Below are 15,640 nucleotides of genomic sequence, written 5' to 3'. Positions count from 1 at the left end.
GGATTCCAGTAATAAATTGGTATAAGCACAAGAAGGGAGCACTCCCAATGATTCAGCGGATAAATGCACTTTGGGGTGTAGGACTAAGCCATAAAAACTGGAAAGACCCAGGTTTAATTCCTTGTCCTTGCTGAGCTGGCCAACCTGAGTCACCGTGATGGTAAGGGTCCTACAATTGGCCCCAGTGCTCCTCAACTCATAAGGGAAAAATCAGCCAGAGATTCTGTGCTTGATCACTGTGCCTGTGACCCTGGCTGGAAAGTACAGATGTGAAACTCAGTGGAGGATAGTTTGTTAAGTGAATGTTAAGTCCGTTGTTATCGTCCTCCATAATCAAATAGCTTGACGGCATTTATTGTCCAAGCTCACACATTACATTGTAAACAGTTACTTAGCCAAGGTGCAGGAAGGGCAAAGGCTCACGTGGAACAACACTGTAGTCTTCGGGAAAGGAGGTTCAGTTTTTGTTTGCAGATGAATTTTTACAATGTTGATTCTAGATTTCCTTTTTCACAGGTAGAAGAGGTGGCGGCATATATAATTATATTTGGCACACTGAATTTGGTATAATCATTTTTAGACTTTTCTTGACCATGTTTATTACTGTGTGAAAGTAATGATGTCACTTGTTGGAAGCATAAACCACCACTTAAAGCATTGATTTAAGCAGCCAGGCATGATGCTGCTAATGCATTATTAACAGATGGCTCCATCTGAATTGCAGGTGAAGTGGTTTGAAATATGAGCCAGTTAGCTGTACCACTCCTAAAAAGTTTTGGTAGTAGAGCAATGGTACAAAGATTCTCACAATAAAACGGCTTTTACATACTTTTGTGATTTCCTGTCTGATCAACGAGCAATACATTTTTCAAATGTTAAACTTACTTTTTTCTTGAATTTTTGTGCTCATCAGGGTTAGGATTTAAGTGAAAATGCAACATTTCCCATTTCAGGCACTAACTAGCTGCATCAAACACTCCCAGGTCAAATATCAAACAGGTAGATGCAGAATAAAGCTCCCCCCTCACTGCCTCAACAATGTGATCCGCCCCAGTGTGAGCATCCCTCACTGCACTAGTTGGACATTTGTCTGTGATTCTCTGAGGGCCATATTTTCTTCTGCATTTAAGGGAAAAGTAGATGTGACTAAACAGTGGAGCAATGACAGTAGAAAGCAGTGTTGGACTTTACTTCCGTTTTTACTGCTACTCAAGTCTTGTTCCCATGTTAGAATATGTTTACAAATGTTAGTCCAAAAAAATTTTTTTTTAATCGCTGGTTAAGGACTGTTCAATACCAATGAAAAGAAACTCATGCAGCATTGCGCTGGGCTGGGTAAAAAACAGAGGCCTAGAAATTCGTCTCGGGCCGTGGCAAAAAACGGCCGTATCGGATTGGCCGCCCGTTATACGCAGCGCTTGATATTCAGTTCCATTGACTGCAAAAGAACTGAATATCAGGCACTGCGTACAACGGGCGGCCGATCCCATACCGCCCACTCTGTGCCACCGCCCGAGAGTGAGCTTGAAATTAATGATCACACCTATAAAATTAGTTCTTTGAAGGAAGGACAATATTTATAAATTTAACTAGTTTCATAAAAGCAATCAGTATAATAGAGTTCTCATCTCTACAGCATGAGTGTGGCATTCATTGCCGGTTGTTACATAGTGCAGTAAGAGCTTGATGAGGAGGTGGCCCAGGAACACAAAGGAATAGGAGGCGTATCATTCAAACAAAATATCCCAGGGATAGGATCTTTTGCTATCCATTCAGCATGCTTGATCTCCACCCTCAGTGGCCTCCATCTCTAGTAAACCTTTAGCAGCAATGACGTGCACTCCTCCCTGTGCTGCCTTACGACTATTACTAAATAATGGATGTGAGGTGTCTATATTAGGCCTCCTGATGAATATATGTGTAGGTAATGATGTTTGGTGCTATGGTAAACAATATTCTGCAGCTGCACCCTGAAGACCACTATATACTCCATGCTCTGTGAAAAAAAGAGCACAGGGGACATTATTGGTACCTAAGCACACTATCCATTTGGGCACTGTCCTTTAATTACATCAAGTACAAAGTGCTTGTGCATATTTAATGATAATAGACAAATCATTTCAAGCTCAGTACATACCACACAACTCTCCAACCTTCCAAAGACAAACATTCTGCAGAGCCTCCCTTTCCTATTAATTATTCAAGTTGTTCTTCGTAGACAGTTAAAGGCTCCTGCTGCAATGTTCCACCATCTGTTATGTTCCTTGCCCTCTTGTTATCTACAAGTCTGACCTTTAAACATAAGAGCAGTATGAATACAGACAAGGTGATGGGAGACATATAAATTCCTTCCGGCAATATATTTTCTTTTTCACTCAGGTACATCTCATGTAATTTGCTATTTAAATTGTACTACCTTCTTGCTATTCTTAACATATCACTGCATAAGTACATAATTTCTTGCACAAATGTATAACAACTCCTCCTTCAGTTCCACTTTTAACTTCATGTCTGTACAGGCCTTTCACATTGGGCTAAGTTAACACCTAGAAATATAATCTTCTATCTGACAAGTTCACAAAATATTTTTGTCTCCCTCATTGCAGCATCGAATAGTTCCTTCAATTATTACAAGGTTTTTGCATTCACCATTCTGCTCAGAAGTCTAAAGTGTTGATCACTGTCTGATATCAGACCTAAAGTTACCTTTTACTAATTTGAACCTGTGGCTCCTTGTCCTATTCTCAGTTTAATTTAAAGTAGTATTTCAGGTTAACCTTTTCCATATCATTTTACTATCTTATATACCGCTATATGATCACTCTTAGATCCCCTCTTTCTAAGCTGAAAAGCCTAAGGCCTAGAAATTCAGTTGTTAGCGCCAGCCGCTAGCGCCTTAGGTGGAGAAGTGGGGCGCGAAGCGGCTAGCGCCCGGGCGCGGCGCGATCCACGCCTCTTACGAACTTCAGTCAAGATTTAGCGGTGGTGCAAAACCGCAGCGCCCGCTCAGCTGCGCATGCAGATCCTGACGTCATTTCATGGTGCAACGCCCTTGGTGCGCCCCAAACCGGAACTTCAGTGGCGCCCCCCTTCTGTGCGCCTGGCGCCCCCAGCGACTGGTAGAGGGGAATGGTTCCCAGGCGCTGTGGGGCGCTATTTAAAGGGGACTCTTCCTGCATTATTTGTGGCAGCCATTTTGTTCCACTCCTTCTGTGTGAGAGAGATATTTGGAGAGAGACAAAGGGAGAGAGCTTTCTGGTTTGACTCCGCGCTCGCACAGGTACTTCTGGCTTCAGGCCAGAGCTTTGCAGTTGGATTTAACTTTCAGTGCCATAGCCTTGAGTCGCCACATATAATGGGGGCTGCAATGGGTGGAAATGTTGGCTTTCTGCATTGCATTCAAAGGGCTCAGAGACGCCGAGAGTGCCAGTCATGTCCAGACGGAGAAGGGCCAACAGGCGTTGGCACAGGAGGCCTTACCCACCCAGGGTATACCACCAGCAGTTCTCATATCTGAACATGTCTGAGGAGCAGTGTGTTCGGAGGCTGCGAGTCAGAAGGGAGGTGGTCACTGAGATCTGCCACCTGCTTCGCAGAGATCTGCAGCCACAGCTGAGGAGCAGGACGTCTCTGTCGGTGGCAGTGAAGGTGACGGTGGCTCTCAACTTCTATGCCACCGGCTCCTTCCAATCCGCTACTGGTGACATTGCCAATATCTCCCAGTTCGCGGTACATTGCTGCATCCGCCAGGTGACGAATGCCCTCTTCAGAAGGAGACGTCAGTACATCTTCTTCCCCTTGACCCTGGACAAGCAGCAAGAGCGTGCAATGGGATTTGCAAGAATAGCGGGCTTCCTCATGGTCCAGGGCGCCATTGACTGCACGCATGTGGCTTTGCGGGCACCTCTACAGAATGCCGAGGATTACTGCAACCGGAAGGGCTACCATTCGCTCAACGTCCAGTTGGTGTGTGACCACAGGCAGCTCATACTAGCTGTCAATGCCCGCTTTCCAGGCAGCAGCCACGATGCCTTCATCCTGCGCCAGACTTCTGTGGCAGACATTTTCGAAGCCCCGGCTCACCCAGGAAGTTGGCTTCTCGGGGACAAGGGCTATCCTTTTATACCTGGCTGATGACCCCGCTCCGTGCGCCCAGCACCCCTGCTGAAGAACGATACAAGGACAGCCATCAAGCTACCAGGAACATCACTGAGCACACAATCGGCGTGCTCAAGCAACGGTTCCGCTGTCTGGACCATTCCGGAGCCCTACAGTATTCGCCTGAGCGAGTCTCCCATTTCGTTGTAGTGTGCTGCATGCTGCACAACCTGGCTATCCTCAGGACTCAGCCACTGCCAGCAGACATTGGAGGACAACCAGAGGAGGAGGAGGAGCAGGAGGAGGAGCACCAAGACGGGAGGGAGGCACAAAGTGCAAGGGCCGTCCGTCGGCAGATTATTGCAACTCGGTTCTAGGCCCCCTCTCAGGGAATGGCTTGTGCCAATGAAAGAACATGAATGGAGCTGCTCCGCAAACCCTCAGCCGGTCAAGGCAACAAATAGTTCAAAGTGCAAACATGGACAATCTGAATAAAGCAAATTTTTTATTTTACAAACTCTTGTGCCCTTCCCGCATGACAAACAAATTCTGAGAAACCCCCCAAAAAAGTCAGACACATAAGTGGCTCTCACAACCTTGAGAAAATGAAAAAAAGTTAAACACAAATGACCATGATCCTCGGCCTTCATTTAAAAAACAAACACAACATTGTCGGCCCTCATTTAAAAAACAAACACAACATTCTCGGCCTTCATATATAAAAAAAACATTTTGCCACACCTTCTACTTTTTCGCCTGCGAGGGTGATCCGCCTCGCTTCCGCGAGTGGCCCCTTCCCGCCCTGCAGCTCCTCCTCAATGGGACCCCAGTGGCTGCAGCAAGGCTGGGGGAAGACTGCTGAGAGTCAGATGGTGAGATGGCAGATGCCCTTGGGGGACGGCCTGGACCAGCTCTGGGCCTGGAGGGCCCGGCTGCTGACTGCTCCAACTCTGCTTGGGCGGCAGCAGTCTGTCCTACGGGTGGTAGCAGCTGCAGTGGAGGAGTGACACTTTTGGTTGCAGGAATGCTGCCAACCTGACAGAGCATAGGCACTCCCTGGTTGGCTGATACACTGGCACTCGCACGGGCCAGCACTGAAGCATGCACAGCAATCTGCTGAAGCACAGACTGCTGGGCTGCTGCGGTGCAGCGAGGGCCCATGCAATGCCTGGCCGATCCAGCGAGGGTGGCAGCAGTTAGTGCCCGTGTGGCCCTGATCTGGGTCTGCATCAGACCAGCCAGTGAATGCACGGCACGACTGAGCACTTGGCTGAAAGCCGCCTGTGATGCCGCGAAGTCCTGCAGACTCCTGGCCTGTGCTGCCCCGAATTCCTGAACATTCCTTGCCAGTGACTCTATGGAGTCCGGCATCCTTGCCACTGCAGCCATGAGCTCAGTGTGCCTGCGCTCAGCCTGGGCGCCCATTTCACCAAGGAGCCGCACCTCCTCTGTGCTCACCGTAGCAGGACTGGAGGCCGCACTCACCCTCCGGGGAGAAGGCCACCGAGCTTCCCCACCCCTCCCGCGTTGCTGCAGCCTGCTGGGCACCGGAGCTTCACCCTCATCAGACCCTTCCCCCTGCTCCACTCCAGGGAAGACGTGTCCCCATCATGGCCATGGGCTGCCTCGGCTGAGGGTGGCACTGATGGGCTGGCTTCCTCTTCCTCCTCCTCGAAATCTGAATCAGACACAGTGCCAGCTTGAGGGCCCGCCTCCTCACCTGGCAAATCAGCATCTGAAAGCAGGAAGGCACAACAGTTGCTTTAGAGTGAGGACAGGGCGGCAGCGAGGGAGGCATGAGTGCTGCTATGCACTGCATTGGTTTGAGAGTGGCAAAAGATGCTGGTGTGAGGCACAAGTGGAAAGAGAGAGGTCAAAAAGGTGATGACCTTACCATTGCTGTCCAGAACGGGGTCGGCATCTCCACTGACGACGGGGCCAATCAGCCAGCCTCCCATAATCCGCTCCACTCGCTGCTCCAGGTTGGTGAACTCTTTCAGGTTAGGACGGCCTCCCCCGGTCCATTGCTGCTGCCTGCGATTGTGGGCCAGCTTGCCCTGCAAGAGAAAGGACAGCCTCTAAGTACACTGTCAAGCCCTGATCTAGCCTGCACTGCCTCCCATGGTGGAATAGCCCTGACAGTGTCAAGCCCTGATCTTGCCTGCACAGCCTCCCATGGTGGAATAGCCCTGACAGTGTCAAGCCCTGATCTTGCCTGCACTGCCTCCCATGGTGGAATAGCCCTGACAGTGTGTAAAGTGCTGATCTTGCCTGCACTGCCTCCCATGGTGGAATAGCCCAGACAGTGTGTAAAGTGCTGAATGTGCAAGTGATTTTCATGAGAGTCCCATAGCTGTTGGATGAGGGCTGGGCATTGGGGCTTTCAGGTCCCTTTGGCCATAAAGTGAGGTGCACATGCAGGGATGAAGAGGATACTGGAAAGGGTACTCACCCTGATAACCCGAGTGAGGTCGTTGAACTTTTTTCTGCATTGCACTGGAGTCTTGGCAACCATGCTGTTGGAGGTCACCCTGTTTGCCACCTCCCTCCAGGCTTTTTGATACTCGCTGGGCAGCAGCCTCCTGCCACTATCAGGGAAGAGGACAGGTCGCCTGCGCTCCACTGCGCCAACCAGTAGCTTCAGGGCACCCTCGCTGAAGCGCTGCGCTCGCTCCCTAGCCTTCTCCATAGTCCTGGGCATTGAAGTGTTGAAGCAGTTATGTTCAGGCCTTGATTCAAGGCTGCAGTGTGCAGGGCGTGGCAGCAAAACAAATCGAGCCTCCCCCTTTAAGAGCTGACCGGCGCCAGCGTGTCTGCCTTCAAGCAGCAACTCGCCGCATCTGCGCTGCGCCCGCCCTCGGTGGTAGCGCCTCAGCTCGCCGGCTTAGCGCCTTATGATAGTCGTGCACTGCCTGCTTTAGCGCAGCAGCAACCTCTTGGGGCGATGCAACTCAATTTCGGCGAAGGTGGCGCTAAGTTGCGCCGGTCGCTAAATTTAGCGAACGCCCGGCTGTAGCGCCCCAAACGTGGCGATACTGAATTTCTAGGCCTAAGTTTCTTCAGTCACTCCTCATAACCCCTGACACTAGCTATCAGCCTTGTGCCTCTTGCACTACCTCAAGTGCTTGAAAGTTTCCCTTGCTTCTTGGTGACTAGAACAGGACTTAATTGTGGGAATTTCAACCCCAAAAAACAGGTGGGTTGGGGTCGGGTGGGAGGTTAAAGTATTAAAAAACTGAATCTCGACTCCAACCTGCCCACTTCCAGTTTTAACGGAGGCAGGATGGGGGGGCGCTCCCAGGAGGCAGGTCATATTATAATGAGGCTGCCGTGCCTCAGATTTAAGCATTTCAAATTTAACTGTATCTGGTCGGGTTTCTCAGGCCTCAGAGAACCCGCCAGCTAAAGCAAGGCGGGGACTGCTGGATCCAGGAGGTAAGTGGCTTTACACTTAATGGCTGGATCCAGCGTCCCTGCCTCACCCACCCTCTGCAATCAGAGACCCAATCGCCCTCACAAGGCCTCCGATCCCCCCTCTGGCCCCAGATCGCCTTCCCGGCTCCCTCCTCCAATTCCGATCCTCCACCGGCCCCCGACCACACCCCGCCCAATCCCTCCCTCCCTCCTCTCTGTGGCCTAGTGCTGCAGGCCTACCCACCCACAGCCAGCCAGCCTCTCCATTTGGCTGGCTGGTGGTGGGAAACAGACCTTTGAAATGCTAATCAGGCCCTCCCGATTAAAATTTGTGGTCTGGCCAGAGCACTGTACAGTTTGATCACAACTTCCTGTGACTTGTATCTACTGTTTTGGCTAGGTAGTTCACCATGTATTGGTTTTGATGAGTGCTGCTCTGCTTGACTGCGTCTACTAAGAATCCTACGTCTCTTTAAATTTCATCCTTATCTATTTCAACACCATTCAGGAAATGTGTATGTTGCCTATTTTTCCTTTCTATGTGTAATGCTTTACACTTATTTGCATTAAATTTTATCTTCCATTGTTCAACCCAGTCACATATTTTGTATAATTTACTCTGTAATTTCTGGGATGCCTCCTTCAGTTCCACTGCCCCACCGAGTTTGGTATGATCTGAAAATTTGACCAATTTACACTGAGTTTCAGAATCCAAGTCATTGATATAAATCACAAACAGTAGTAGTCCCATCACTGTGTCCTCAGACACCCCACTCAATAGCTCTCCCCATCCTGAATTTACCCCTCTAACCATTACCCGTTGTTTTCTACCCTTCAGCGAGTTACTTATTCCAATCCAGTTATGCACTGAATCCCCACAGCTTTGAGCTTCATTAGTAATCTTTTATGTGGAATTTTATCAAATGCCTTTTGCAAGTCTAAGTACATAACATCATAGGGTTTACCACAATCAACTTGGGTTGTCAAACATTGTCCTCCAATCGATTTGTTTCAGTTCTTCCCACATCTCTTTGAATTTAGCCATTTTAAAGTTAGAAAGTTTGGGCTAGAAATTGGCCTCCTTTGCACCTCCCGTTATCGCCTCCGGGGGACGATAATGGGGGTGCTAATGACTTTCCGACCGAGCATGGTGAAAGAAACGACTCCCATGAAATTCAATGGGGGGATATCGTTAGCGATAAAACTTACCGACTCAATCTCCTGCGCTTCGGAGATCATGACGTCATCGCCCCGGATCCTAAATTTGCTTCCGCCCCCTGCAGCTTCGCCGGGCGTCAGCAGCAGCAGCTGCAGAAGGCGCTGTGACTGCGGCCGGCTGCTTGGGGAGAGGTAATTAAAGGGATTGGTGGTCAACTAGGCCAAAAAAAAATTCTCACCCCTTTGTGCTGTTTTTCTTATTTTTCATTGCCACGATTGATCAGCACTGCACTCTCTTAGAGCGTTTGGGGCTGCACCTCGCGGATCGCGGGTGCTGTCGCCGACCCATCTCCAGCCTTACCTTTAACTGCTGTGAACACTGGCCCTTCCCTTTAAGGGAGGGAAGGAGCCTGTGAATCGGTCAGTGCTGCAGAGAACATTGATCAGCGCCCTGCCAATACCGCCCCTCTCACTCCCTTTAGTGCTCTAAGGGAAGTGGTAGCGCTTGATTTGCGCTACAACTGAATTTTGCGGGAGCCTCTCATCATTAACGCCTGGCGATAATTTTTCCGCTTCCAAAGGTTTAACGCCCCAATCGGGGCTATAATGAATTTCTCCCCCCTGGTTCCTGAACTTTGGTATAATAGTCTTCCAGATAATGTTAAACTTGATAAATCTGTGGCCACTCTCCCCGAGGGATGCTTTGAGTTCCATTTCTTGTACGTTATCTGGTTCTTTACCAGGTCAAGATGAGCACTGCCTTTTGTGACTACCCTTATGCACTGAGTCATGACACAATCATGCACTACATTAACAAAGAGTGGACTCTAAATTCAATAGCTCCTGAAAACGGTGCAGGTTATCCGCGCATTGCGATTAAACCACGCCTGTTGCTTCCGATGCAGGCAGCACACAAACTTCGTGCTGCTTGCTAATTTAAATGATTGCAGCGTTGAGGCAGTGCTAAACACGCTGTTGAGTGGCTGAACGCCTCAGCAGGGGACCAAGTTCGTGCGAGGCTAGCGCCACTTAAAGCTAACCTGCACTACTTAAAGGGGAAGTCCATTCTGGCTGGAGCAGGGACTGGAAGTGCCTGGGGCAGTGAATCTGACCTGCGAGAGCACTGACTAATAAGAACATAAGAAGAACATAAAAAATAAGAGGAGTAGGCCATATGGCCCCTTAAGCCTGCTCCACCGTTCAATAAGATCATGGCTGATCATCGACCTCAACTCCACTTTCCCACCCGATCTCCATATCCCTTGATTCCCCTAGAGTCCAAAAATCTATCTAGCTCAGCCTTGAATATACACAAAGACTCAGCATCTACAGCCCTCTGGGGCAGAGAATTCCAAAGGTTCACAACCCTCTGAGTGAAGAAATTCCTCCTCATCTCGGTCTTAAATGGCCAACCACTTATCCTGAGACTATGTCCCCTAGTTCTAGACATTCCAGCCAGGGCAAACAACTCTCAGCATCAACCCTGTCAATCCCCTTCAGGATCTTGTATGTTTCAATGAGATCACCTCATTCTTCTAAACTCCAGAGAGTATAGGCCCATTCTACACAATCTCATCATAGGACAGCCCTCTCCTCCCAGGGATCGATCTAGTGAACCTTCGTTGCACCACCTTAGATAAGGAGACCAAAACGATGCACAGTACTCCAGGTGTGGTCTCACCAAGACCCTGTACAATTGTAGCAAGAATTCCTTGCTCGTATACTCCAACACCCTTGCAATAAAGGCCAACATGCCATTTGCCTTCCTTATTGCTTGCTAGCTTTCTATGTTTCTTGCACGAGGACACCCAAATCTTTCTGAACACCAACATTTGAAAGTTTCTCACCATTTAAAAAATATTCTGTTTTTCTATTCTTCCTACCAAAGTGAATGACCTCACATTTCCCTACATTATACTCCATCTGCCACCTTACTGCCCATTCACTTAGTCTATCTATATCCCTTTGCAGTCTCTTTGTGTTCTCCTCACAGCTTACTGTCCCACCTAGCTTTGTATCATCAGCAAACTTGGATACATTACACTCGGTCCCTTCATCTAAGTCATTAATATAGATTATAAACAGCTGAGGCCCCAACACTGATCCTTGCAGCACCCCACTAGTTACAGCCTGCCAACCTGAAAAAGATCAGTTTATCCCTACTCTGTTTTCTGTCCATTAACCAATCCTCTATCCATGCTACTGTATTACCCCCAACCCCATGAGCCCTAACCTTTTATGTGGCACCTTATCGAATGCCTTTTGGAAATCCAAATATACTGCATCCACTGGTTCCCCTTTATCTACTCTGCTTGTTACATCCTCAAAAAACTCTAATAAATGTGTCAAAGATGATTTCCCTTTCATAAAACCAAGTTGACTCTGCCTAATCATGTTATGATTTTCCAAGTGCCCTGATACCATGTCCTTAACAACGGATTCCAACATTTTCCCGACGACTGATGTTAGGCTAACTGGCCTGTAGTTCTGAGTTTTCTCTCTCCCTCCTTTCTTGAATAGCGGGGTTACATTTGTGACTTTCCAGTCCGCTGGGACTGTTCTAGAATCTAGGGAATTTTGGAAGATTAAAAACAATGCATCCACTATCTCATCAGCCACCTCTTTTATAACCCTAGGATGTAGGGTCAGGTCCAGGGGATTTGTGGGTTTTAGTCCCATTAGTTTCTCAAGTACTTTTTCTCTACTTATATTCATTACATTACGTTCCTCACCCTCATTAGACCCTTGGTTCCCCACCATTTTTGGCATGATTTTTGTGTCTTCTTCAGCGAGGACATCCTTGGTGAAGCGCAGATATCTGACACAGTGGCTGGGATCTTCCTTACCTCGGCGGGTCCGGGGTGGGTGATGTCAGTGGTGGGTCGCGGCCCCGCTGCTGGCTCCAACCAGCTGTCTAAAATGAACTTACGTTGATAGAGCGTGTTCTCAGGCCAATTAAAGGAAGCGGGTTTGGTGATATCATTCAAGACACGTCATCAGTCGGTTACCTTAAAGGGACCATGTCCAACTTTCTTTTGATATTTGTGCTGTCAGTGTTCTACAGCTTTGAAGTGCTGCAAACACTGACAGAGGCAGAGGGCTGCACCCAGGTTCTTCCATGACTCCCTCCATATGCTTATGGAAGGAGTCACAACACATAGGGGAGTCTTCTTCCCTTCCGATGGGTGGAAGACACCTCCGCAGGAGACCAAAACAGCCTGGTTGCACATTGCAGGTGAGGGCACAAACAGGGATGTTGTCAGGAGGACCTGGGTTCAGTGGCGCAAACATTTCAATGATCTCAGTAGATCACAAATCGTTAGTACAAAGCCACACTCAATCCCATCCTGCTGTGCCACTCATCACATCCACATTACTCTGCCTTCCCTACCCTACTCCTGCACATCCTTACTCACACCAACTTACCATACACCTCCACCCATCCCTCTCTATCTACATTATCACATCCCCATCTCACTAGCCACCCCTCACACTCACCCTCATCCTAATGCAATCATACCAACTAACAACACACAAGGGTAGCCACTTGGGTGTTTTATGCAATGTTTATGTAAAGTTTCTATTAAGGTGCTGTCAAACATTGAAATCTTTATTTTCAACACTTTCCTGTCTTGGACAAATTTATGTGCGCCCCTTTGGATGTGGCTTAGTGAGTTGCAGTGAATGGTGAGACATAACGGTACCCACTCAATGGTGAGGAGTGTGAAAGGAATGGCTTGGGCATTGTAGGGATGCTTTGTGGTGTTGGTGTGGGATGGTGCCAACCTGGTGCATCATGTGGCAGCCAGGGTGTACAGCATCAAGTTAAGTAAATCTGGCCATGGTGAGGCCATCCCTGGCCTCCCAGGCAGCAATATGGTTGGGTGCTGATGCCCTCTGTCCTGTGCAGCATCAGGTGATTGCGGAGAAGGTTGGTGGTGTTGTTGTTGGTGCTGCTGGTGTTGGGGCTCATCGTGATCCAATTCTGAGGACCAAGGTGAGAGAGTATAAAGGGCACCCATGCTGATTGAATAGATGGCAGGTGAAGTAGAGATGACAGAAGCGATCTGTCAATGGTGAGGGAGGTAATGAGGTGAGACTGGATGGAGACTTGTGGAAAGACTTGCAGCATGCTGAATCTGTTGTGGAAATGCAGTTAGGAACAGTTTGTGGCTGAGGACAGTGATGATCTGAGGTGGGAGCTTTTACTGTACAATTGAAGCTGTCAAGTAATCAGCTGGAGCAATGGCCACTGAACTCCCATTTCAGGTTGACAGACATGGTCACCGAACAGCGTGGTTCCCGAGGTCATGAAGTTAAAGTTAAAAATAAGGTAAAAAAAGCCTGTTAAGGGTCTGGTAAGTACATTATAATTAGTTTAATTGGACAGCCCGCCGCTGCCTGTCGGGTCTGCTGAGCACTGACAGACCCAACATTGGTAAAGGCACGTTGCAGCAGGATGACAGCGGGTTCCTGACCCGCTGTAAAAAGACAACACTTTCCCACCTGACCCACCACCGATTGCACCCACTTACACCCCGGAAAATTTTGGCCATTGTTCCTCGCGGAGGTTCACGTAGGGTTGTTGCTCCCTGAATACACTGCGTGGATATGGCCTCCTGCTGAGAGCCCTTCTCCCCCTCCCCATCCTCCCTCTGTCAACAGCTTGTCATGCTCTGTGTCACCTTTGCTCATTCTCCCTGTCATGCTCTAAGCAATGTTCCCTCTAATTTATTTTTGGGTGCATGGCCCCTTAAAGGGACTACGTGGCCCATTCAAACGTCCGTGCATGTGCAGTTTTACCATTGAGAAACCGGCAAGTGGCCTACGCGGGAGCTTCAGGCTGCTAAACGGGGACATTGGCTGTAGGCCAAGTGGAATGCCCACCCATGTCTGAGAGCAAGTGGTCTGCGAAAAATCCTTGAAGTCAGGACAAAGTCCTTCAGCACCTGTCACACCACTCCCTGTAGACTTTAGCAACTTTAAATAACTGTACAAACCACCAAACGCTTCTACAAACTCAGCAGCAGCCAGTAGAAATCAATCAGCAACTAACCTGCAAGAAGTTGATGATCCCTTTAAATAGCGCTGGTGGGAGGTCCTTCCTGCTACTGAACGTGTGTTCAGCTATGCGAGCTTAAAAGAGGGCATTAGCTGGAGCATTGAGCTCCAAAATGGCAGCACTGGCATTGACTCAGTGTTGCACGCTGATTGACGTCACGATCTGCCTACTCTGCATTCTTCCGGCGTATGTTCCTTGCGACCGTGCTAACACCCTAACCGCACCAGAAGTGTGTGTGCGCGTGCGCAACGCGGACGCCATTTTGAAAGCAAAACGGCACCCGTAGCACCCAAACAACGGGCGCTACGGATCCGAATTTTGCGGCCAGTGACTCTAAACCACTTGGGTTTCTGTATCAGTACTGCTTTTTTCATTGATATTTTTAACAACTGATACTTAAATGTACCCTTTCCTACATTACAACAGTGACACAACTTCAAAAGTACTTACGATAGCAAAATACTGCAGATGTTGGAAATCCGAAATAACAACAGAAAATGCTGGAAAAACTCAGCAGGTCAGGCAACATCCCTGGAGAGAAATTTGAGTTGATGTTTCGGGTTTGACCCTTCTTCAAAACTGGAGAGAAAAGGAACTAGATCGAAGGCAGGGCTGCGATCGTTCAAAAGAATAAAAGAACCAAAAGAAGTAAAAGAGATTAGAAGCTAGACGAGATGGTAATAGGCTGGGATTAGGTGTAAAGTGTACTGGCAGGGCAAAAGATAGCTGCCAGGTGTGAGAGAAACAAAAGGAAAGCGGGGGGGGAGGAAAGGAGTGGAAAAATATAAGTAAAAATGAAATAGGGGCCGAGGTTATGATCTGAAATTGTTGAACTCGATATTGAGACCGGAAGGCTGCAGAGTGCCTAATCGGAAGATGAGGTGCTGTTCCTCGAGTTTACGTTGAGCTTCCATGGAACAGTACAGGAGGCCAAGGACGGTGAGGTCCGAGTGGGAATGGAGCGGTGAATTGAAATGACAGGCGACCGGAAGCTCGGGGTCACCCTTACGGACTGAACGGAGGTGTTCCGCAAAGCGGTCACCCAATCTGCGTTTGGTCTCCCCAATGTAGAGGAGACCGCATCGTGAGCAGCGAATACAGTATACTAGATTGCGAGAAGTACAAGTAAATCGCTGTTTCACCTGGAAGGGGTGTTTGGGGCCCTGGACAGTGGGGAGGGGGGAGGTATAGGGGCAGGTGTTACATCTCCTCCGCTTGCACGGGAAGGTGCCAGGCGAAGGGGAAGGGCTGTTTGGGGTGATAGAGGAGTGGACTAGGGTGTCTCGGAGAGAGCGGTCCCTGCGGAATGCTGAAAGGGGAGGGGAGGGGAAGATACGTTTGGTGGTGGGATCACTTTGGAGGTAGCGGAAATGCCGGAGGATGATCCGTTGAATGTGGAGGCTGGTGGGGTGAAAGGTGAGGACAAGGGGAACCCTATCGTGGTTCCGGGAGGGAGGGGCAGGGGTGAGGGCAGAGGTGCGGGAGATAGAACTGACACGGTCGAGGGCAGTGTCAACCACGGTAGAGGGGAATCCTCGGTTGCGGAAAAAGGAAGACATGTCTGAAGCACTGGTGTGGAAGGTGGCATCGTCGGAGCAGATACAGCGGAGGCGGAGAAACTGGGAGAATGGAATAGAGTCCTTACAGGAAGCGGGGTGGGAGGAAGTGTAGTCCAGGTAGCTGTGGGAGTCAGTGGGCTTGTAGTAAATATTGGTCGATAACCTATCCCCAGAGATGGAGACGGAGAAGTCGAGGAAGGGAAGGGAAGAGTCAGAGATGGACCATGTGAAGGTGAGGGAAGGGTGGAAATTGGAGGCAAAGTGAATGAAATTGTCAAGTTCGGGGCGAGAGCAGGAAACGGCACCGATACAGTCATCAATGTATCGGAAAAAGAGGTGAGGGAGGGGA

At 49.0% G+C, this 15,640-nt stretch overlaps 1 protein-coding gene across 2 annotated transcripts in view; it reads right to left on the bottom strand.

The window, feature by feature from the left end:
• Positions 1–15,640, bottom strand: part of lrrc3b (leucine rich repeat containing 3B) — a 77,532-nt gene that overhangs the window by 29,446 nt on the left and 32,446 nt on the right. Inside the window, exon 2 of one of the 2 annotated variants that reach the window (XM_085988543.1) lies at positions 2,138–2,292. The exons of the other annotated variant lie outside the window; for it this stretch is intronic. The gene's annotated coding sequence lies outside the window, so the exon portion shown is untranslated. The remainder of the gene's footprint in view (positions 1–2,137; positions 2,293–15,640) is intronic. 2 annotated transcript variants of the gene reach the window in all.

The sequence above is a fragment of the Somniosus microcephalus genome, chromosome 5 (genome assembly GCF_052327205.1).
Source record: "Somniosus microcephalus isolate GS21.2 chromosome 5, FLI_Smic_1.0, whole genome shotgun sequence".
Classification (NCBI taxonomy): Eukaryota; Metazoa; Chordata; class Chondrichthyes; order Squaliformes; family Somniosidae; genus Somniosus; species Somniosus microcephalus.
The sequence above is the reverse complement of the archived record's forward strand: the minus strand, read 5'-3'. Positions and strand labels throughout refer to the sequence as shown.